This window comes from Camelus ferus, chromosome 9 (genome assembly GCF_009834535.1).
Source record: "Camelus ferus isolate YT-003-E chromosome 9, BCGSAC_Cfer_1.0, whole genome shotgun sequence".
NCBI classification, from domain to species: Eukaryota; Metazoa; Chordata; class Mammalia; order Artiodactyla; family Camelidae; genus Camelus; species Camelus ferus.
Window position 1 is genome coordinate 52,468,573 of NC_045704.1, and position 24,301 is coordinate 52,492,873.

A 24,301-nucleotide genomic window follows, 5' to 3' on the forward strand; every position below is an offset into this window, starting at 1 on the left:
CCACCTCTAGCAGCGGAGGTGGAGCTCTGGCTGACAGCCGGGAGGGAATAGGGGATTCAAATCGATGACAACGGCATGGAGCTCAGCTCTGCTCGTCACCTGCTGAGTGTGGAAGCAGATTCTTCCCCAGACAAGCCTGAGAAGAAGCCTGACACCTTGACTGGGTGAGGCTTTGACCTTGTGAGACCCTAACCAGAACAGCCATCTGAGCCACACCGTGCCTGGACCTGGGCCCCACGGCAACTGGGAGATAACAAAGGGACCATTGTTGTGAACTGATGGTGACTCCTCTGGCAGTGATATGAACTAACCCAGTGCCGCCGAGCCTTCCACGGGATGGGTCTCCACTAGCCCTCAGTCCATTTAGCTTGATTCCTAGTACTTCTCAGCCTTTTGCCTGTTTTCCCCTCCCAGGAGAATCCGCTCTCCTCATTCAGTAGAATTGCTTTTGTTTGATTATGAGTGTGTTCAGAGTCATATTCAGCCTAATCATTGCCTTTGACGAACCCCGACACGTAAAGCTGGGTGTCGTGCTGCACTGCTTTTAATTTCACAGATGAACACATTTCTATTCTTTTCCTCCCCTCTCCAAGTCTCGTGTTAACTCCATCTGGACAAAGCATTGAGGTGTATGTATGGCTTCTTCCAAGCCCAATGCCACAGCTGCCCTAGATTCACCCTGCAGGGCAAAAAAAAAAAAGACAAGGAAAAGGTTTTCCTCTTGAGTGACGAAAGCCTTATTGTGTTGAATGCATTGTGCTGGCCTGAGAAACCTCAGTTGTAGATTGCACATGTCACTCCACATCTATGTAACTTGTTGGCTCCCAGACTGACTGTCTTCGTCCTAACAGCAAAATTGATCTTAGTGTTTAGCGTTTAGTAAGCCAGGCAAGGGACATGCATTCTTTTCTTTTCATTCATCCTTTAGCTTCATTATCATACTCCCATTCAGCAGATGAGAGGACCGAGGCTTGTAGATTTTTCCAGGCAGCTCTAAGTATAGTCCAGCACGTAAGCTCAGGTCATGACAGTGGAAACCATGTTCTTAACCACGAATTCTGCATGTGGTTTGGTTTTGTTTGGGGTTAAAAAGAGAGAGACATGACTGATAGATTAGAGATGGCCTGTCTCATCCATCCTTTTAGATTAGAGATGGCCTGTCTCATCCATCCTTTTCCACTACTCCCTCCCAATCTTTGGGTTGAATTTCTTGTCTCCCGGTCAAATGTATTACATAAGGTGGTGGGGAGAGGGAGGCGGTGCAGAGTAGGGCAGGGGGTGAGTTAGTCACTGGTTATTTACTTGAGGAAAAAGGAAAAGAAGAGTGGACCACTTTTCAGCGTTTGTTACTGCAAAGGGACAGTGGCTCACCATTGTTCTGAAAGCAAGGGGCTTGTTTGTCTTATCGACTCCCGATGAAATAGGGTGTTGGGTTGGAAAGCTAAGTAATAGCAGGTGCCCTTGCGTTTGAAAAGAAGAGACCAAGCGGAGCCCTGGCTATTCAAGGTCTCATTTTTTTTCTATTCAGACACACCACATGCGTACACGTGTGCACACTTGTACACAAGCATGTGTGCGCACACACATACATATACGCACACAGTTTTTGGTATTAGAGTCTGTGGATTTCTAAACCTATAAATGATTATACTTAAAAGGACTTCCATTATGTGGGGTAAAAGTTTTGAGCTGGGATCCTTCATCCTTGGGTCCTACTCTCTGCAAGCATTTTAATAATGGTTTTTCTTAGACACTGTGATGATGAAATTGGGAGCTTTCAAAAGAAATCTAAAATGATCTGCTGGCATCATGCCCAGGACTTTGGGAAACGTGAAGAAGGTTGACACCTTTGGGGAGAACCAGATTTCAGGGTTACAGCTCTGATTATCTCCTCTTATAGTGCGAGAGAGGTGTCTGCCAGGGCCGTGGTAGTAGAAGGCCAGAGGCTGCACTGAAGAGAGCTCTTTCCGACCCTACTCAAGCTCCTCCCTCCATCTCACCCCTTAAATTCCTCCCGGGCCAGAAGTGGTTAGGGCGGCAGCAGTTACAGCAGGGCAATTAGGAGAATAGACCTGATGAGACTGAACGTTTTTATTTTCAATTGTGAGTGACAGCAAACCCACCAGCTTAAGCCAAAAAAAAGGGAATTTGTTGGTTCCCAGGACTGGGAAGCTGAGGGGTAGGTCTGGGCTGGTTGACCCGGCTGATCAAATGACCCTGTCATACTTCTGCATCACTCCATCTTTTGGCGGTGGTTTCTTCTGTGCCATCTTCATCATCAGACAGGGTCAGTCCCGGAGGGCAGAGGTGGCCGCCAGGAGCCCACATCCTTCACATTCAAGGAGTGGCAGGGAAAGAGCATCTCCTTCCCGAGAGCGCCAGCGAGTCCACGGCTGACTCTCATTGGCCCTTGGAGGGTCATGTGTATATTTCTCAACCAATCACGGTGACCTGTCGGGACCTGGAATGCATGCCGCCTTGGAGCTGCGGGATGGGGTCAGCTTGACCCAAGCCATATAGACTAAGAGGGATGGAGTACAGAAGGCATGGTAATGCTGGAAGAAGCAGGATGGATATTTAAAAAATGAAAACAGCAGCTATACTGCTACAGCAGGACCCATTCCAGGTGGCAGTGACAGTCTTACTTGGTGTCCGTCTTGCTCTGGTACTATCCCCAGTGGGAACTGGAGACCATGACTGTCCCTTGTACCTGGGAACCAGGTGATGAGAGCACCAGCCCATGGGCCAATGGAAAGGAGTAGAGAAAGGGACATTCATATAGTCACGAAGGGGGCCAGCCAGGAGTACAGATGGCAAGAAATGTCAGAGCAGGACAAGGGACAGTTCTGGCACCAGCACGCCCAGGGCAGGCAGCAGCCTTCTTGCCATGGGACGGTGAGGCAGGGGGCAGTTGAAGCCGGCAGGCAGTGGTTCCCACTCCGTGCTGTTTTGCCAACACAGCCAAAGCAACCTTCTTGAAGCTCAAATCTAGGTAAGCCTTTCCCACTCCTCCCACCCCCGTTAAACCACACCAATGATTTTCTATTGCTCTTAGGATACAGATGGACCCCTGTACAGCCCCTCCAACTCTCCCACCCAGGGGATCTGTCCCCTGCCTGGATGAGAACCTCACGCATCTCATTTCTCACTCTTCTCACCTTAAATCTCTGCCCTCTTACCACACTGATTTTCTCTTAGTTTCTGGAACTTTCCCTGCTGCCTCCTGCCACAGGAACTTTACTCATGCTGGTCCCTCCCCTTCTTTGCCTCTACTTATTCTTTGTATTTTAACTTCATTGTCACTCCTTCCAGGAAGCCTTCCCTGATTGCATTGAATTCTCCTGTAAGTTCTTATAGTTCCACACATTTTTCTCTTGATGGCAATGTACCGAGCTGTGATTTTACATTTATTTTTGTTTATTTATCAATTTCCCCACCGGACTGTAAGCTCCATAGGCTATGTGTTTTGGTTCTGTACAAACATTTGGGCACCAGTATATCTCTAGTTCCCAAACAGAAGACCCAGCAATCAACAAATGTTTATTGAATGAGTGAGTGAGCAAGGCTGTGCTTCAGAGGCACTTGCTTGGGCTTCCAGGATAATTTTGAAACTGCAGAGGGAAACAGCAGGCAAAGTGTAGTCAGAACCTGCATCCTGGGATATGTGGTCATCAAAGACCCACAGTTCTCATGTCAAATCACTCCTTTCCCTGATGTTGTTTTGTTTTCTTAGGAATTTTCCCCCCAGTAGCGGTTGGTGGTGCTGATGATAGTGGTGGTGGCAGTGAAACTGACCGTGTACCAGCTAAGTTGACCGTTCAGTTCAACCACAGATGACCACTCTTGACACTCAGATCTCCTAAGTCAGAGCCTCTGGGAAGTTCAGCCCTTGTTCTGATCAGACAGGACCAACACAGTCCAGGTGTTGCTCTTTGAAGACAGATTGGGCTGAAGTCCATCCTTGGTCTCTGTCGGGTAATGGATCTGTGAAATGAATCAATGCTGCAGGCACAATTGCAGGGGGACATATTTAACCTACTTTAGGGAACAAACTCTTTCTAAGGGCTTTGCGTGCTAATTGTATGCAAATAGATGCTGCTAATTGCAAACACAAGATTCCAACCTAGTCAAATTAGAAACCTATTCATCAGCAGTCCCTCTAGGACCTCTGCTACACTCTGCAGCTTAAACTGCTGTTTTCTGCTACGTACTACCCTACCATCTTTCTAACCCCGTCCCCCAGTTTGCCATTGGCTTTCTCTGGAGATGATTCCGTGAGGTGTCCAGCTGGATGGGACCCACCTACCCTCCACTCTTCTGTAGCGTTTCTCTGCTGCATTTATCTGATACTTTTCACTTACTGCCTTACATTGTATTTGTTTTTCTTCATTAATTCAACAGTCGTCTGCCGATTGCTGTTGAATTAAAGCCCCTGCGGAAGATGTTGCTGGGTACAAAAAGACAGACGAGACATGGCCCTTGCTTTTCATATATTATTTCTATTCAGCGGCAACATATGCCAAGGCAAGGACCATATCTTACTCATTTTTTAGTCATTTTTCCCTTTATTTTATCACCCATAAAAAGGCATGGCAGAGTAGGTATTATTGCTCATTTCTTCAGTGGACGGATGGATGGATGGATGGTTGGATGGATGGATGGTTGGCTGATTAGATGGATGGATGAATGAATGGATACACGAACAGATGAGTGGTTGGGTGGATGGATAAATGATGCACAGATAGATGAATGGTGAAATTTTTATATTTTTGCTGAAAACCTGCAATGATATCCTCCTAGTGGCTTGCTAGAAATAATGGAGTCACCTAAACGTCCAATTTCCCTCATATACTTGTGGATCATTGGTGATACGCCAAGCCCATGCCAGAAAGTAGAAATACACATAAATAAGAACAATTAAGATACAGACCTGGCTCAAGGACCTCTCGGTATAGAAGCAGAGGCACGTGAACAAATTCCTGTGATATGGGAGTTGAAGGTGTTGGCGGGAGGGATCATGGAAATAATAGGAAATGCTCCGGGAAGCACAGATGCCTCATCGGGTTGGCTTTTTTTTTAATCAGGGAACTCTGCAGAGAGATGACATAAAGCTGCATAGAATTTTTTCCCCACGGAAAAGAGAGACTTACACTCAGGGCCAGTGGAGAGGCTGTAGGTGTCAGAGACAGGGACTGGTTCTGATGGGGCTGAAGAGCTGGTTCTCTGATGCTGTTCCACGTATCCTCACAAATGGGCTGCCGAAGGCTCCTCACAGTCTAAAATTGATGTTTCCCACTGATGTTTCTACATATACAGTTGCCCCTTGAGCAATGTGGGTTTGAACTGTGCCAGTCCACTTACACGTGGATTTTTTTCAGTAAAAAATACTACAGTACTACACGGTCCCAGGTGGGTTGAATCTGCTGGATGCAGAACCTCGGGTATGGAGGAGCCCCGGGTATGGAGGGCCAACTCGAAGTTATACGTGGGTTTTCCATTGCTTGCAGGGTCCACGCCCTAACTGCTGCCTTACACAAGGGTCGCCTGGACAGTCTCAGTGAGATTGGTCAGGAGGAGAGAGAGGAGGTGGGTTGTGTGCTGTGACACTTGAGTTAAACGAGGCAAGAGAGAGGTACAGGTTCTAGAATCCCATAGAACTGGGGCCTGATTTCACTGGAACATGTCAGTAAGGGTTGCATTCAGGAACGTTCTCCTCAAGTGTGGATCCCATGCTGAAGGTATAACTGGGCGTGTGACCACCCCGTTTTTCACATATGCTTTTTATTAAACCGGTTTCCACTTTTTCAAATTGATTTTGCTTTTTAGAGCAGTTTCCAGTTCACAGCAAAATTGAGAGGAAAATACACACGTTCCCATATATCTCCTGCTCCCACACATGCACAAGCTCACCCGCCGTCAGCATACCCCCAGCCAGAGCGGTACATTTGCTACCATCAGCAAACCCACGCTGGCACATCATTATCACCCAAAGTCCATCCTTCACATTAGACGTCACTCCTGGTGGTGCTTATGCTGTGGGTTTGGACAGAAGTATCATAACGTGGGTCCATCATTATGGGCGTGTGCAGAGTAGTTTCACGGCCCTAAAAATCTCCACTGGCTTCTTTTTGAGCAGGCATTAAAAAGTATTTTCGAGTATTGAAAGTGTGCCACACGCAAGACATTGGGGAACCTCCAAGCACTCCCCCGGATCCCTAGAAAGAAAGAGCAGCCAGCAGGAGCTGGGCAGGGGGCTGCAGCCACTTTCGGAAACTGTCAAGGGGCAAATATCAAACACAGAGGTTTGAACCACTCAGAGTCCTGAGAAAGAGGATGTTTCCTAAAGAAAGCTGGCTGTCGCTTCTGAATAATCAGCATCTTTCCAGGTACACGGGTATCTTCAGGCTTGAGGTTTCTGTCCAGCCTCCAAGATCTCAGCTCCGTCGCGTTCGTTGGCCACGTGCTTTAGTTACTCGGCTTGCCCAGTGTGACGTTTTCCATCATCCTCTGTCTCTAAGTGATTTGCTGCTAGAAAGATAACAAGCACCCCAGGTTTATACTCAGAAAGTCAAATACACCACAAATCTTGTATTCTGAGGGGTTTGTCCGTAAGGAAGCAATAATTACCGAGATGGGGCATGTGACTTTTCCAACAAACCACACCAGCTTCCCCTTCTGTGAGGAAATAATTATGTTGAGACACCAACATGATGACGGCCTGGTGACTTCCCTGAGAAAAACATCCAAGGATGTTCTTTTGAGATCACAAGCAAGGATTATATTTGCTTGAGCTGACGTCCTTTTCTTTCCTTTTTCTTTTTCTTTTTTTTTTCTTTTTAGCTGTAAAAACAGTCACAAATGTAAGTGCTCCAGCCTTGAACTTGTCAACAGTCAGTGGCCCACAGATAGAGATGTCACCTGTCTTTGGGGACCAGACACCAGAGCAAGTGTTTCTGTAGGAATGAAGGGCCTCGACCACCGTACACCTTTATAAACTTGGAATTTCTTTCTGGTGCAATGTCCATGATTCATAACACAGTCATGTTGCTGGGGAATGTCTCTTCAGATAGATTCTATCTCTAAGAACTTAAGTCAGGGGATCTTCAAACAGTCTCTTGATTTATGGACGTGAACCTCTCACTCGGGAAAAGAGCTTTTATTTGGTGAGCACCACGTGAACAGAGGCTGGGAAGAAATAATTAGGGTTCTCTCCTCCATTTTGAATCTCCGAGATGTCCCCGCACAGGTGTGGGTGGCCCAAACTTGCATTTGTGAATCTGCAGCGAGGATGGAGGGGCTGCAAGTGGTTTGGGTTTGGGGAACATGACTAATCTCAAGTCTCCCTTTCTTTTGTTTGTGCAGCGTCTCAGTTGCTGTCCCCACATCAGCACATTTGGCTGCAAATCTCAGTGTGCCCTCTCACTTTTGTTTTACTTAATGCATTTCTACATTTTCCCAAGGCCACACCAGGTGTTTTCCTGCGAACAGCACGCCTGCCGCAAATAACTAAAATTGCCTGGGTCTCAGAATCTGAGCCTTCATATTCTCCCATTATTATTTGGTCCTTATTGTTCCTTAACTTGCTCATCATTCACACGGTGAAGGAAATTCCATTTGGTCCTTTTAAGACCCGCCAGACTCGCTGACTTCAACACTCAGCCCCAGCTAACTTCTGGAGATTTCGGTTCTTTATTGAAATGGTCCTTTTAATGTCATCTTTAATTTAATCAAATGGTGTCATCAAAATAACATTTACTCTATTACTGCAAATTCACTGCATTATTAACTAGTGTAACTAGACAAAAAAGATGGTACAAACCCCCATGGAAATATATACTTACTGTAAAAACGGATACAGTTCATAGATGTTCTATATTTAATTTGCAGTTTCAAAGCACTCTCTATGGAGAGGTTTTATGGTTCTGAAATAATTTAAAAACACACTTTACTACAACTCATAGCAGGTAGTTTTTGCCAATTTGGGAAGTTATGGTATCTTGTACTTTTCAAAGTAACCTGAACTATATTTTTTAACGCTGACGTACTTCTCTTCCATTAGAAATGGGCATCAGTCCCCACACCAGAAGTGGTACAACCAAGGACTCGCTACTTTTCCTTCGGTCCCCTCAAACCAGCCACACATAAACAGCACAGCATTTGTGGGTGTCACCGGGATCTGTATCGCTCGATGAAAAATGCCAACTCAGTAATGCCACTTCGGATAGTTTGATCAGAAAGCAGTCGTGTGTGGGACGGGGGTCAAGGGTAGGAGGGTGATGTAATTTTATAATCCTTCCTTTGTTTCAAAAGAGAAAAATGTACTGGGAGGCAAGAGTTCTGTGTTCCAGATGTTGAATAAATGATTTGCTAGGCTCTAGAGAGGGACTTCTCCAATAGCTAGACACATACTATCGAAATAATGCACTACTTTAAAAATGCTTGTCCACCCCCTTTCTCTTGAGATCAGTACTCCCATCATCCAATTAGAAGCTTTGTTATCAGAACTTGCCATGAGCTATTTCCTGAGAAAGCGAAGAGAGATAAGTTCAAAATCTGTCTTACGGTGTTTAAAGTCTGGTAGGGGACATAAACATTTGAGAAGAATGATGAAGTCATTCAGATGTTATAATACAAGTCTTCAAATGGTTAACCATCCATCCAACTGTCCATACCTCTGTTTATTCATCTATCCTTTCAACCATTTGTCCATCCATTTGTCCATCCATCCATCCATCCATCCTTCCATTCCTACTTCCACCCAGTCATCTAACCATCCATCCATCCATCCACCCATCCACTTCTAGGATGTCAGAACCATCAGTGGTGACTCTCAGTGTGATATGAAGGCACATGTCTTAGTTGAAGATCAAAGAGCTTGTCAAACTCTGCAGAATAAAGCAGAGGTCCGGATATTGATGAGACCGCATAGAAATACAGCATCAACAGATCCAGAAGTCTTGCTGAGGCCAGATGCACAGATTGATGAATCTGAGAAAAGTGGAGGAAAGATGTGCTGCATCAGTGGTCCTCAGCCTACTGGCATCATCTGGGGAACTGTTAAAAAAAACCCTGAAGCCTGCTTTCCTCCTCTGAGGAGTCTGACTTAATTGGGTTAGGGGATAGCCTGGGCATCAGGGTTTTTAAAAGCTCCCCAGGTGATTCCAGTTTGCAACTAAGGTTGGGAATAAAGGGTGTGTGAAGAGAGATATTTCTGGATGATTGAAGGAAACACCAGTCGGTGTCTGTGCCTTAGGTCTGTCAGCGAGTCGGCGCGTGGTGCACAGGTGAGCAGGACTAGTGTAAAGGACCACTGGTCAGGTCACGTGTCATAGGAGTGAGGGACAAGGGGTTGCGTTGTTGATCACATAGCAGGGACTAGACTGGGGCAGTAGGACTGATTCCAGCCACCCATGTTTTCGTATATATATTTTTTGAAGTATAGTCAGTTTACAGTGTTGTGTCAATTTCTGGTGTACAGCAAATTGCTTCAGCCATACATGAATATACATATATTCATTTTCATATTCTTTTTCACCATAAGCTACTGCAAGACATTGAATATAGTTCCCTGTGCTGTACAGGATGAACTTGTTTATCTATTTTATATATTCCCCTCAGTATCTGCAAATGTTGAACTCCCAATTTATCCCTTCCTACTCCCTTCCCCTCGGTAACCATAAGTTTGTATTCTATGTCTGTGAGTCTGTTTCTGTTTTATAAATAAGTTCATTTATCTTTTTTTTTTTTTTTTTAGAGTCTACATATGAGTGATATCATAATGGTATTTTTCTTTCCCCTTCTGGCTTACTTCACTTAGAATGACATTCTCCAGGGCCATCCATGTTGCTGCTAATGGCATTGTTTTATTCTTTTTTATGGCTGAGTGTTACTCCATTGTATAAATATACCACAACTTCTTTATCCAGTCATCTGTCAATGGACATACAGGGTGTTTCCATGTCTTGGCTATTGTAAATAGTGCTGCTGTGAACATTGGAGTGCATGTGTCTTTTTGAATTAAGGTTCCCTCTGGATATATCCCCAGGAGTGGGACTGTTGGATCATATGGTAAGTCTATTTTTAGTTTTCTGAGAAATCTCCATACTGTTTTCCATAATGGCTGTACCAAACTACATTCCCACCAACAGTGTAGGAGGGTTCCCTTTTCTCCACAGCCTCTCCAACATTTATCGTTTGTGGACTTTTGAATGATGGCCATTCTGAGTGGTGTGAGGTAATACCTCACTGCAGTTTTCATTTGCATTTCTCCGATAATTAGCAATACTGAGCATTTTTTCATGTGCCTATTAGGCCATTTGTATGTCTTTATTTGGAGAATTGCTTGCTTAGGTCTTCTGCCCATTTTTGGATTGGGTTGTTTGTTTTGGTATTTTGAATTGCTAATACCTGGCTTGTAATGCTTGGCTTCTAATGCTTGGCTTCTAATCTGGCCATAATAAGGGTCCCAGGTCAAAGACACACCTGCTTCTGGAATGGCAGAAAATGATGAGACCAGGGCTTCCTCTCTCCTAGTGTTATGCTTGGCTTGTGGTACATTCTAAAACCAGTCCGTATCTGTTGCTGAGTGACCAGCTGGCTTTGCCCTTCTTTATCTCTTTGGATGTGTTCTGTAGCAATGTCAACTCTTAAAACGAAAGAAGACTGTTACCCAACGGAAGTCATCCACTTGCTTTAGGTTAAAGCCATTGGAGATGCAACCACTGTCTCATTTTGTCAGATTCTTACCCGGGAAGGACATAAATCCATGATTTGGCAGATATTTATCAAGTCAAGCACTGTCAAGCATGGAATCGATCAGGGGTAAGAAAGAGAAGAATGGTCTCTACTTTAGTCTGGGATCTTATGATGTGGAGGGGGCAGAGAGCCGAATAAGGACATTCAATTCAGCAAAACAATCGTCACCATTTCCCATGGCATCAGCCACTAGGATCCGTGAATCTGAGATGGAGTTCTACAGCAGTTAACCCAAAAAGAGCATATTTACCTTTTCAATTTAGGCGCTTTATTTTTTCTTGTTAAATCATCATCATCTTTTATTGAATCTCTGTCTCAGTTGTCACACTTGCACGCCCACAGGCACGCACACACGCACGCACACTTGCATGCACACATTTTTCGGAGAGTTTATGTTAAAGGAAGAGAACTTCAGAACCTCTGGGTTTGCTTTGGTACCAAAATCCCTTAGTTTACTGGCAACAGAATAATCTATAGTGTATTCTCCACAGAATATCTTTGGGAGAAAGAAATTACTCACTTGTAATTGGACATCTCAGAAAGTAATTGGTCCCATAGATCTGGGCTTTCCAACCTGCAGACCCGTGAGACTCGAGTGTTCTCAGCTAAAGGTACCGGTTCCCTCGAAGAAAAGACTCACGTCAAGCACTCAATGGTTATGTTCCAGATCATAGTCTCGCTAAAATCCGGCAGCCCTTCATACATGGTGGGTGATATCTGAAAATAGGTTTATATAGGTTAGTGAGAAAAATGGGGGAAATTACCATAAGTGAGGTTTTTAAAAATCACTATTATGTGATTGGACTGATGATTTTATAATTTAAAATGGCTAAGTTGTTGTGGTTCTCTGTAAAACTCGTTCGTGTAAGGAAATTTTGTCTTTGACTATCAAAGAAGGTGTAGTCTGTGGTGTGCACAAAGAAAGCACACAGCAGATAGATAGTTATGGGGTGGATGCATGGTTGGGTGGGTGGTGGTGGGTGGATGGATGGATAGATGGATGGATGGATACGTGGTTTATGAATGCATGGACAGGTGGATGGGTGGATGGATGGATGGGTGTGTGGATGGATGGTTATAAGGATGAATGAAAGGGTCTCTTCTCCTTAAGAGACTCTTTACAAACTTTCACATGCAGGAGACTCCTCACTGTAAGGTTGTTAAATTAAGAATATTCTGGTGTGTCAATCCCAGCGATTCTGATTCAGTCGGTCTAGAGAGAAACTTGGGGGTCTGTATTTTTTGAATAAGTGTCCTAGGTTCTCATGGTCTTAGATAGTTTTGCCCTCCTGGATCCTAATTCATCTCTATTCTCACTACATCATCTATGTTATTGATGTGTAGAAATCACTGTATAGTTCCAGCTGCCTGCTTTGAAAAGGTGCTGCTTTCAGATTCACATCACAGGCATGTTGGAAGGGACTGACAGTAGACCCAGAAGCCAGGTTCCTGTTGCCAGGGACAGCCCTCCTGCCTCTCATCAGGACCTCCTTGCAGGATGCTCCTGAACAAGCCTGGATGTGCCTTCTTCCTGTGACAAGAGGGCCAAGCCCTAGGGGAGCTTTGGAAAGGGATGCTCTTGGGGTGAACAAGGAGAGGTTTGTCTTCTGAACTGGCACATCTCCCAGGGGAGAGAGGGAGAGTGAAGCCTTTGACAGGGACGTCCCTTGTAGGTGACTCTCATGTGGTGTGATTTGGAGATGGCCTGTCCTTTCCCCTTCCTAATGGCTGAATCTCACACCAGGGGGCAGAAATTTGGGGTCAGTGGGGTATCCATCATTTCCTGGAAGTAATCAGATTGTGAAGGAGAGAACGACGGGCCCAAGGGTGCCGGACAAGGGGTCCTAGAAGGTGGAGGAGTTTCACACCTTCGTGGTTTCCTCGTAGGCCGAGTTTACTCTCAGGGATAGGATAATAGTCCTTTTCTAAGAAAGTGAGATTGCCGTACATTGCATTTAAAGGCTTAAATAATGTATTCTGTCAGACAATTCTCTGAAATGGTTTTCCAAGTGAATGCATCAGAAAGTGCCTAGAAGGAATGCCTGGCATAGGGAGAGGAGGGCATTCAAGAAATGTGAGCTGCTCGGATCAGACTCTGCCTTGTGTATCTTTCACACATGTATTAGAGACAGCTCAGTGAACTTGCACACCTGTGTCAACATCACCCAGATCAGGATAGAGAACGTTTCCAACCTCCACCTAAGGCTCACCTTTGCCGATTTCCAGTCAATAAATCCATCATCAGAAGCCAGCCAGGGGTCTGACTGCTGTCACCATAGCTTTCTGCTCTGGAGTTTTCTGTAAATAGAATCGTTCAGTGCTCACTCATTAGTGTCTGTCTGAGTTTGCTCCTCATTATGAGGTAAGCACCCAGCCACAGTATTCCATTCTCCACTACTGTGTAGGAGGCCGTTCCTTCCAGCGTTTTGTTATAACCAGAAAAGTGAAACATACATTACAGTTGAACAAATTCTGTAGTAAGCACTGATCTAGGCACCACCTGGATTTGACAATTAATATTACTCTCTACTTACATTTTACCCATTTATCCAGCCCTCTGTCTGTCCATCCTTCTATCTTATTTTTTGATTCATTTCAAAATTAATTGCAGACATTGGTCCCTTCATACCTAAACACTTAAGCAGGTGTATCATTATTATGTTATTGTTGAGTTTTATGTTTTCTTATGCTTTTGTTGACCATATGCTTTTAAAAAATATTTAGAGTAATGAAATGATAAAGCTATTAAGAACCAGCATTTTTTGAGTATGGATTGCACTAAGCACTTGGCATGTACACATGCATTGTTACTTCCATTTCTGGATGTAGAAACTGAGTCTGGAAGATACAATCAACTTGCCTAAGTTTACAGAAAATGTGGGTTTTGGATTTTGGCTGACTCCAAAGCCAGTTTGTCAGCATGGATTCACTTTAATTTCAGTTAAAAAACAAAACAAAACAAAACTTGGTTTCAGTGCCCATCTCTGCCACTTAACTAGCTGTGTGACTTTGGGCAAGTGACCCAACCTCTCTGAACCTCAAATTTGTTCAATAATGAAATAGGGATAATAATGTTATTGCTGACGATTAGATGAGATTTTTAAAGGCTCAGGAAAATACCTGCCTCATTCAGGTTCATAATCTAACACTTCCCACTAGAAGATTCTGGAAGTGTTAGAAGTCTGTAGATGGGGCTGTGTTGCTCACCCCAGTTTTATTGTCGCTGGTGCTTGTTCGGTCCTTGCAGCTCCCTCTGCCAACACAAACCCCGCTCTTCTGTCTTTTCACTCGGCGATGGTATAATATCTAGAGGTTTATTGATTATTTGTTTGATTCTATTGTGGGCACAGGAGCAGTTCTTAGATTAAGACTATTAGATTTTCCCACAGTATTGCCGTGGTTTATACAATTGGACAAAACAAGTGATCTAATTTGGTTTCAATTTGCTCTAAAGTAGAGCTGAAGGAGGGAGGTGCTGTGACTTGGTCCTGAGCTTGGGAACAAGTAGAAAAAGTTATCTCCAGGTGATTCCTGTGCGCCTCATCAACTCCGGATGCACTGCGTGAGCAGGGCTGCAAATTCAAAGCTCTTTTGCTTGGTTTCTTTTCTTTTCTCTGAGCTCAGGAACCTAGCTTTACCTATCCAACTGAGATATTAAACCCACTGATATAATTTATTTTTCCACATGAAATATCTCAGGAAAAAAAAAAAAAAGAGTACCAGGTTCAGTTTTCTTGAGGCACTGGCTTAAGAGACGATGGGTATGGATATAGATATCCCTAGAAATAAACCGTTTCCTGATGGCTGCTCGGGGTGGAACCACATGGAAAATTTTCCTTTTATTTACTGCACATCCTCTACCCTGACAGCCAAACATACTTTCATCTTGCCATCTATAGAAGTTTCAGTTTTGCATTTTGCTTTGACATTATAACCCAGTTCCATAATATTATTGATGCTCCCTGCATGTCATTTGTAATGATGGCTATAAATTCCATTTGTTGGCTAATAATGTCGTTTATTTAACTAGTCCCCTAACGTAGAAAATTTACATTGCTTGTAGATTTTACTTATTATAAGTAAGCTAAAAAGTAACGTGTGAGTGTTTTAGACTAATAAATATGATATATAATCAACTATTTCCTAAGATCAGATTTCCATAAGTAGAATTACCCAGTCAAAGAGGGTGCATTTTTTAAAAGAGGCTGAAATATATTGCACAGTTATTTTAATGGCATGCCAGTTTCATCCAAAATGATATTTGGGGTTCAATCCCATGTACTACCTGTCCTGCTTTGGGGAAGATTACTTAACGGCTCTGTGCCTCAGTTTCCAATCTGTGAAATGGGAAAAATAATAATTCACCCTTCATAGAAGTGTTGTGAGGATTGAAGGAATTAATGTATATAAAGAATGTATGTAGAATGTGTCTGGCTCATGGTAAGGGCCTAGTAAGTATCATTTGTTTTTATTATCAACCATTATTATTGTCTTAATGGAGGAACAATCTGTGAATACACAGAAATCATCTAAAGACTTCCTTTCATCTGTCATTTCAGTTTCTCCCCTTCTAAAACTTTCCCCATGGTCACCCAGCAGCCCCTGAGACACACAGGACATGTTTCCAGCCCGTTTCCCTCACCTCATCTGCTTCTCTGAGAAGCCCATTCATCACTCAGTGGTGTCTGGAAGGGAAGAGGCAAACTCGCGGTCCAAAATAGGTTCCCAGTGGATGAATCTACCCCTGAACAATTGGGAGGTGACCACTCCTGCTCACCAAGGCTTTTGAAGGCACCTGACTGGAGGAAATGGCCAAGACGGGGTCCATACAGATTTGACTTGGGAGATCTGGATGGACGTTTGGTTCTGACTGGATGCAGGGTCACAGAGGACAGGGGATGACTCAGGAACTGGCTGCTGCAGACAGTGGCACCGAGTTCGGAACCGGTGGGCGCTGTAATAGCGGGGTGAGGGCAGGACGGGAGAGGATGCAGGTGGCCCTGCTCCAGCAGCCTGGGACTCGGCAGCGACAGCGGTAGCAGGATGAGGGAGCGGGGAGCCTTCCCTCAACCCCTCCCTTTATAGTCTTGTGTTCTCACTTCTTATTTAGCACTTACCCCCATACATTAAACATGTGTCCATCTCTGTGTTTAATCTCCACTTACTCTGGGTTCTCTAAGAGCGAGGAGTGGTCTCACTCATTTCTGATTCCTAGTTTCGTGCGTGGTCATGTGGGTGAACGAACGAGTGAGTGAGTTATTTCCACACTCTCCAAAACTCTCCCCGATTGCCCTTCCCACGTCCCAGCCCTAGGCGGAAACTGAGCTCGGAGTCCTGGACATTCTCTGTGGACAGATAGACAGTGACATTGCTAATTGCCCAAGAGGCCAGGTCCTGGTGATGTCCAAACCCCTCCCCGGGGAGTTCTCGCCAACATCGCAAAGTGGGGCAGCAGCCTTAATTATGGATGCAATTGTGTTTCCTCATTAACCATCCCGAGCAGAGGGACAGTACAATGACTGCGACCAGTTCGCTTTACATGTGAACTCTGACCTTAAAGCAGTGGGGCGGGCTTTTTCCCAAGGTCCCTGTTGATGGTGACAATACACCCAAGCCCCAGCTGCCAAGAAGGAGAGCAGAGCGTGTCTTTTCTTTCTTCTTCGTCTTCATCTTTTTTTTTTTTAAACCACGCTCATTGGTTTTAGGAATCATTAGCATGGTAAAGATTAAAGCCATTGGAGATAGCACAGATTGTTTCATTTTATTATGTTCAATTGGATTGGATCCGAGCCATTTGCAAAGTGCAGTATTACCATAAGAAGGGACTTGGAATGTTTGTCACATAATGCCCCTTCCTGGAGAAGGCAGTTTCTTAAAATTTAAAGAAAAAAAAAAAAAAAAGACTTGAAATAGCACAGTTTTCTCTTGCTTTCAAAAAGGTACGACTAAACAGAACTCTCTGTGTCCAGATGTCCTGCCTGGGGGACCTGGTAAGGGGCCCAACTGCCTGGATCCAGCAGCCCTCGTCCTTAGGTACTGGCTTCAGGGGATAAAGTCACGAAAGTAAAACACAGGACTCCCATCCTGCTCTGCCGACAGCCATTTCCCCTTTATTTATCTTATATTGTTATGTTCCACCTGAGCTGCGGTTCAGGAGAAAGGCAATCTGCTGCGGCTTTAACAAGAGCAACAAAATAGTGTTTGGAAAATGTTAGACCAAGTGAAAGGCACCAGTCACAAAGGACTGTGTGATGCCATTTACATGAAATGCCCAGAAGACGCAAATCTAGAGAGACAAACAGTAGATGAGTGGTTACCTAGGGCTGAGACGGCTCGGAGGGCTTGCAGGGGACACCAGTTCAATGAGCGGGATTCCTTCGGGGCTAACAAAAATGTTCTAAGTTTGAGTGATCACCGCACAGCTCTGTGAATATACCGAAGGCTACTGAGTCAGACATTTTAGGTGGGTGAATCGTATGGTGTGTGAGCTCTATCTCAATACAGCTGTTAAGAATAATATGAAAACCACAATGTAACTCAGCCAATCCGATGCTCATGTCCCTGCAGCGTCCCCATTTAAGTCCAGGCTGGGACAGAAATCCTGGTTGGCCTGAGCAATGCGCAGTGGCTTGAGTCTTTCACTGCCATCCCAAGCACCCTACTTCTGTTAATCCTGCCTTTGGAGCCATTACCTCTTTTCATACCAGCATCACTATGTTGACTCAGTCATAGAATCGGATGTATCCCTGCACTGTTATAATTTTGTTTGATTCCCTGTCTCCCTGCCCCCCGCAATACAGTGTAAAGGCTGTGTTTCCAGTTTACTGTGAGCTATTTTTGATTAATATCAGTTACGGTGACCTCACAGCCAGCGTGGTACTTGTTGAGAACATACAAGGACTAGGGCATGCCTCTTGCCCTAGGCAGCTCATAGTTTATTTGGGGAAAACTGATACTATCTAGGGAAACCAGGGAAGATGTCAACTAGGAGCTTATGTTTGATCTGCGTCTTGAATGTTACACAGAAACTCACCAAGCATAGAAGAATGTTACACAAGAAACTCACCAAGTTTGAGGTAGAAGGAACAGCATGGGGAAGGGCATGGAGCTGAGAAAGAACATGGAATGGTGCCAGAGTTGTGAGAAATTTGCTGAGAATTAACTGGAGACCACAAGGTAGGAAAATAGTATGTGATATGCCATATGCAGAACTTCCATGGAGCAGTGTTCACTACACTCGTCCCATGTTGATCGAACTCTTGTGTATGACAAAAGGAAGTGTATTGGTTCATGTGCTAGGAAGTCTTGGAGTTACAGCTTCAGGCACAGCTGGATCCAGAAGCTCAAATATGTAATCAGATTATTTATCTCTTTCCATCATTTAATTAACAGTGGTCTCTGTTTGACTTACTTCTACTGCAGATTTTCTCTGTTACTGGGAGAATGGCTGCCAGATGGACCAGTCACCCATTCTCATATAATATTAATAACAGTACAAGGAGACCTCATTCTCTCCTGGAATACTGTATCCCAGGGATGATTCTAGCCCAGTTTAGATCACATGCTTTATCCACAAGCCCACCACTGAGGTCAAGAGATAGGCTGTTTAATTAGCCAACCAAGGTCATGTGTCTATCATTGTGGAAAGAGAATAGATCAGAACAACCTAATTGACCCACAGGATCAAATGGAATACAGTGTCTTGTTTGGATGCATCATCGTTTATTCAGTTTATTTATCCATTCAATAGCTGAAGAACATCTGGTAAAATTTTTATTATTCATATATATTTTAGAAAACAGTCACCATTTATATTTCTAGCTTATAGATCTGTGCTTACAATTGAAGGACATTCCTGAATTGTATAAATCTTTTTTTTTTTTAAGAGAAATTACACCTATTTAAATACACTATGAAACCTAAAAAAAAAGAAAAGAAAAAGGAATACAGTGTGAATTCCAGAAGAACAGAAGGTAAAGGAAGGATGGTGTGCTGCCTGGGCAAAAAAAAACAAACCAAAAAAAAAACCCCAAAAACTATAGTTAGTTTAGCCCCTAAACTCCCTAGGACTTTTTATTTCTAGTACAGGTGTTAAGCTACATCTCTGGTATCCTGTCCTTGTGGTGCTGGACTTCGAGCCTTAGCTAAGGATTTTGCCTACATGGTTGTTCAATTCCTTTTAGGTAGAATATTAATAAGAGATAAGAATAATTCATTCAGAGAGAAGTATTAATTCATTTCTTCTCCCAGGACCTCGGTTGCCTCATCAATAAAATGGGGATAACAGTGGGGACATTATCTTAATGAAGATCTACTGGGAAGAACACACACTCAGAGACAGAGCGTTACAGTCCTTCCCAGGCAGGGTTGGAGTGTGTCCGCCTGCTGTGTGCACACCTTCTCCCTCCACCTGTCACTTCAGCAGACTCTGACCTGACAGCAGGTCTCCACTTACACCCTACAGCCGCAGACCTCTTGGGAGAGAGCAGGTTGTTCTCCATGTCCCAGCAAGGAGGCAGCTTGGGGCAGGTGGCAGAACCACATCGTTTCCAGATGAACCAGGGCTCCCCGGACCTCAGCTGCCGTGCTTGGAGGGGCGATGAGACAAAGAGCCAGATTTAAATTCATGTAATGTTGCTGTTTGTAACATTGAATACTTAAGACATCTGCTCAAAGTCTCGCATTATAAATGAATGGAAAGGATCCAGGAGTGCTTTATTAGATGGGAGCTGTTAAGTGAGTGCCGCCGAGTTGAAAGCAGGATCTTAATCAGAGATTATTTATATCTATAATATTTTATGAATTAAAAGCAGTAGAAATAGTCGCCGGAAGGATGTCAGTCAGCAAGCAGGGGTGAAGAGAGAGAGAAAAAAAGAAAAAGAATGTGAAGCCTAGAAGACAAAAGCTGATCATCTCTGGGGGAGGAGGGGTGAAAAAGTAGCAAATTTACCATCACTGGCAGGTGTCTAAATGTTCCGTTTAAATTAAACAGCACGCGTCATAAAGGAGCAGGGCGCCGCACATCCTACCCCGTGTTTCTGTTTCGGCTACGGGGCCTATTTTTCTTTCCCTTTCTGCTCAGCCACCTTCTCCTCCCTGACACTGGGTCAGCCCAGGGCCCCTACTTCATTATTTCCTTTTACTTTAGTTCATTACGCTCTGCGATTCAGTGGAAACATAAAAAATGGTTCATAATTTTAATTAATGGCAAACTTAGAACAGGCCCATTTAATAAATCTCTTCTCTGAACTTAACAAGTCTCGTCGCCTGTAAGGGCCTCCTGTCATTTTATTAGAGCCGGAGCCTCCCTGCCGAACAGCTGAGTAATTGACAAAAACTGCAGGTAAAGGCATGAGACACGTAATTGATTCATACGATCCCTTCCGCGGAATGCACTGAAGAGTTAATTATTTTTCCCCCCGCAGTTGGGACTCAGCTGTTGTTTCCACTGGGATTAAACAGCTGTCAGCATTGTTAATGACATCAAATTCATGCATTAAAATCCTCCCGTTCCCTTCCCATATAAAGTGGGGTTGCGGAAATCTCCGCCGTATCCTCCTTTATGAAGGAGTGAAAAATCCAAAGAAAGATAACGGCCCTTATTACAAAACCACAGACCGGAGCTTGTGTTGATGGAATCTCGTAATGAGTAATTAAGCCCTTTGCAGAAGTTCGAGCTGTCATGTTGGTGTTTGGGTACTTAAGTTCCCAGGTGGAAGCAGCTGGGAAGACTGGAAAGGTGATAAAGGGAAGAAAAATAGAATCTTCTAGAACTATCTCCACTTTTTTTTTTTAACAACACAAAACCGAGTTACTAAATAACCAACCAAAAAGGGCCTTGTATGTTCTTAAAGTATCTGCCAATTTCTTCAAACATCTCTAACAATGTATCTGATGGACAAGGACGTAACCACATCTCTCTCTGAGCATTTTTCTTTCTGGCTTAGTCTCTCAAATTTTATGAATATCAACTTCAGGGTTTGGTTATTGTCTGCCTTACTTTGCTTTGGTTGGTTTTACAAAGCACTGTCTTCGCCAATGGAACTTTGGATCCTGAGTTTGAGAGATCTGTCCTCGAGGGAAAAGTAAATGAAAGTATTTCTGGGTGTCTTCAGTTACACAAACTCCTATGAAGACTGGAAAGCAGGGGCAAAAAGGTGGGAGCAGCAGTCCAGGACTTATGAGCTGAGGGCCCCACTTCTGCTAGTAAACAGAATTGGGAAATTTCCTCCTCCAGCTAGGGAAAAATACACACGCGTGTATTTTTGCTTTTTTCCATCAGCTTATTTATTTCATTTAACATTACTAATCCTGGGATTATTTCAAGATAATCGTACTGTTGGTTTGCTTTCTTTTTCCCCAGCAAGACAAAACTCGCACAACATTTGCATTGAAGGTTTAAAATTACCTTCTAAATGGTAATTTGTAGAAACACTTTGCATTCAAAAAGTATATTCTCCCTACTCCTGCCCCAACAGTGCAGTTTGGTTTCACAGATCCAACATGAGCAAGCAAACTCAACCTAGTTAATGCAAGCGTACAGAAGGAAGGACAAGAATGAGGGAAATACAGAGTGAAGGAATGTAGAATGAAGGAAAAAGAAGGCAAACGAACTCATCAGAAGACCGACTCTTGGATTTGTGTTAGAGAAAAAGCATCTTGAAGGAACCCCCAGGAGCTCGGAAGCAAAGCAGTTAAATAAGTAACCATCTTCCAGTCCAGATAATAAAATAGGAGAGTTTTATGTGTGACATCAATAAACATCTTAATTGAACGGCACACGGGTCCTCCCCTAACACTCGCCTCACATCGCACTTGCTTTGCAGAGTCTGAGGACAGGAGGAAATCAATCAGACTCCAGTTCTGCAGTGAGACGAGCCTTCATTTTCCAGAACCAGGCCCGGTACGATGTCACGAATCCATCTTGGTTACAATTATCTGCCTAAAGTAGCCATATATTATTTCCTGAAAGTATTATGTGTTGCACAAGAAATTTTTTTTTTTTTTTTTTTTTGCTTTAGCAAAAGCCTACTGTTACTGAGTCATAAGAAACATTCCCTGATGGAAACTGTTCAGTCTAAATGGCTAATGCTATTTGCAGTTACACGTGGACAAACCCTGAGACCCATGCTCACTCCTTCCCTGGTGTTGGGTCCCCCAGCTCTCCGCCCTTCAGATGGGATGTTTAGGGTGTAACCTCGCAAGGCCCACAGCCCAGGCCTGGAAGCAGAGGTAATTTATTACCCCAGCTTCCCATCCATGGGAGGCCCGGGGAGGCCTTGAAATTCGCAGCTGCAAGTCAAGTTTCACCAGTGCAGTCACGGAATTTAATGAGGCCCCTCTGGACATGGAGAGAGATGGACAGTTCTAGGCTTGCTGGCTCCAATCCCTAATCCCCTCCCCTCTCCTGATGAGACCTTCGTGGAAAGGTCTCTCCTTTTGCTTTGTCATTCTACATGTCAACTCTCAACTTGCTTGGCCCCCCAAAATGTACTGCTGCCAATTAAAGACATCCCTCCCCCCTAAAATCCAGCATCGTTAAGCTTTACAGCATAGTTACTGCTCAGTGAGCATGGATGAGAATGACCTTGTCTAATCCAGGAGTTCCCAACTGGGACCGAATTCCTGCCCCCAGGGGACATCTGGCAATGCTGGGAACATGTTTGGTTGTCGCAACTCAGGAGGAAGGGCTCCTGACCTCTAAGAAGCAGAGGTTGGGGCTGCTGCAGAGCATCCCAGGGTGAACAGGACAGCCCCTGGCAACAAAGAATTATCCAGGCCCAAATGTCCATACGATAGGGCTGAGGGTGAGAAACCCTTGTAGAGAGTATTTCTCAATGTCTTATTTCATTATCGCCTCCCACCCCCAGGAGCCTTTTCAGACAGGATTTTCCTAATCGCCCCCGCCCATGAAATCTTAATACCACAGCTATACTGCAGATCTGTTTCTGTACTGTATGCATAATGTGCTTTAAACCTTGAAACGGTAAACATTTTTTCTCCCCTCCCTCCCTGCCCCCGGCACCAATTTTCACCCCTCTGGAGGTGTTTCCGTCCCCACCCAGCATGCAAGGTCTAGGGAAGGGCTTGATCCTTCATCCACAGGCAGCACAGAGCCAGCGGAGACCTGAGCAAAGCAAATTACGTGGTGATGGGTTGCAGTTTTAAAAACAGTCCTGGTGGACATGTTGGGCATGGGAGGGATTAAGCAAGACCCGTGGCTCCCAGATCCAAAGGTCCCTCCCCATCAGGAGCAAACCTCCTCTTCCAGCAAGACCAGCAGCCACATGTCACCTGCTCCCCTACTCTGAGCCCCTGCCACCCCAGCTCACTGGACATCCTCCTGCCCTTTGAGCTGCTCGAGCTCTGGAAGCTTTGTGAAACTTCTCTCGGAGATGCCACTCCCTTCCAGTGGTGCATTTGGCCCGTCCCCCCACGCCAGGGTCTAGCAAACATTAAGGGATGCTCTTGAACCCAAAGAAAGATTTCAAGGCTGGGTCTTCCTTGTTTCCTTGGATGTCCTGCACAGTTGCTGGCACAAGAGAAGGCGCGCGATCGTTATTTTTTGGATGGATGAATGAATAAATAAATGAATGAATAAAGGCTTTCTCCTTGCAAAGCTGCTTGCATGCTTTAATCTAGCCAGCATCTTGTGAAACACACCTACTTCTTTCTGATCTTTGCTTTCGGCAGTTTTGAAATGAGAACCAATGAGGCTGCTTTTGCTCTTGGTCCGCTGGGCCCTCACATACCCCCAGCACCCAGGGCTGTGCGATCAGAGTCTCGGATCCGGAGCACGTGATGTGCGTGGGCCTGCGACTAACAGAGCCACACGGCATATGATGTGGAGGCCGACCGAGCAAGTCATCTCTAAAGAAGGGACCCGCGAGGCAGAGGGTGAGAGCACGAGGCCTTAGAAGGAGCCTGCACTTGGCCAGTGCAGCTCAATCTGAGCCTCAAGGATGGAGCCAGGTGGAGGATCCAGGTCGAGAATCCTCACCTTGTGAGCCCCATGGGCTCGGCATCTTCAGGCTCTAACATCCATGCTGATAAGGCAGCTCCCAGATGAGTGTGATGCTGAAATAAATAACAGAAGGAGGAAATGCCCAAGGCGTACTGGGGCTCAACACTTAGTCCTCCCTCTTCTCCACACTTGGCCTCTGGACTACAGCTTCCTTTTTAAATACTCTGCCATGCGGCCCATCTTCCTGCTGAGGTCTGTGATGTCTCTTCATTGCCTGATTCAGATGCGAAAATGGAGGGCAGGGGTTGATACCTCCAAAGCAGGTGCGCCCCCTCCCACCGGCCCTGCCCCCTGGCTTTTCCTTCATCTCAGACCCAGCAACAAAGAAGCAACTGGTTAAGATTCAGCACCTCTCTTGGCCGGCTGGTTTTGTTCCCTTGCATGAGGCACACCAGCTCATCGGAGATGTGTCCTCCGGCCTGGGAGAGTCAGGCTGTCCCCAGGGCTCACGCATCCCTCAACACAGCAACTCATTGTCTGCCCTCAGGCCATTTTGTGACAGCCTTTATATCCTCCCCTTCC

General features: G+C 44.8%; 1 protein-coding gene and 1 long non-coding RNA gene across 2 annotated transcripts in view; one reads left to right on the forward strand and one right to left on the reverse strand.

The window, feature by feature from the left end:
- WWOX (WW domain containing oxidoreductase) overlaps positions 1-24,301 on the forward strand; it is a 902,466-nt gene that overhangs the window by 671,881 nt on the left and 206,284 nt on the right. The window lies entirely within an intron of this gene.
- Positions 77-22,801, reverse strand: LOC116665827. The gene is made up of 4 exons (XR_004322547.1): positions 21,386-22,801; positions 16,833-16,839; positions 1,546-1,556; positions 77-86 (listed from the first exon to the last, which is right to left on the reverse strand). It is a non-coding gene; the product is annotated as an uncharacterized LOC116665827 (long non-coding RNA).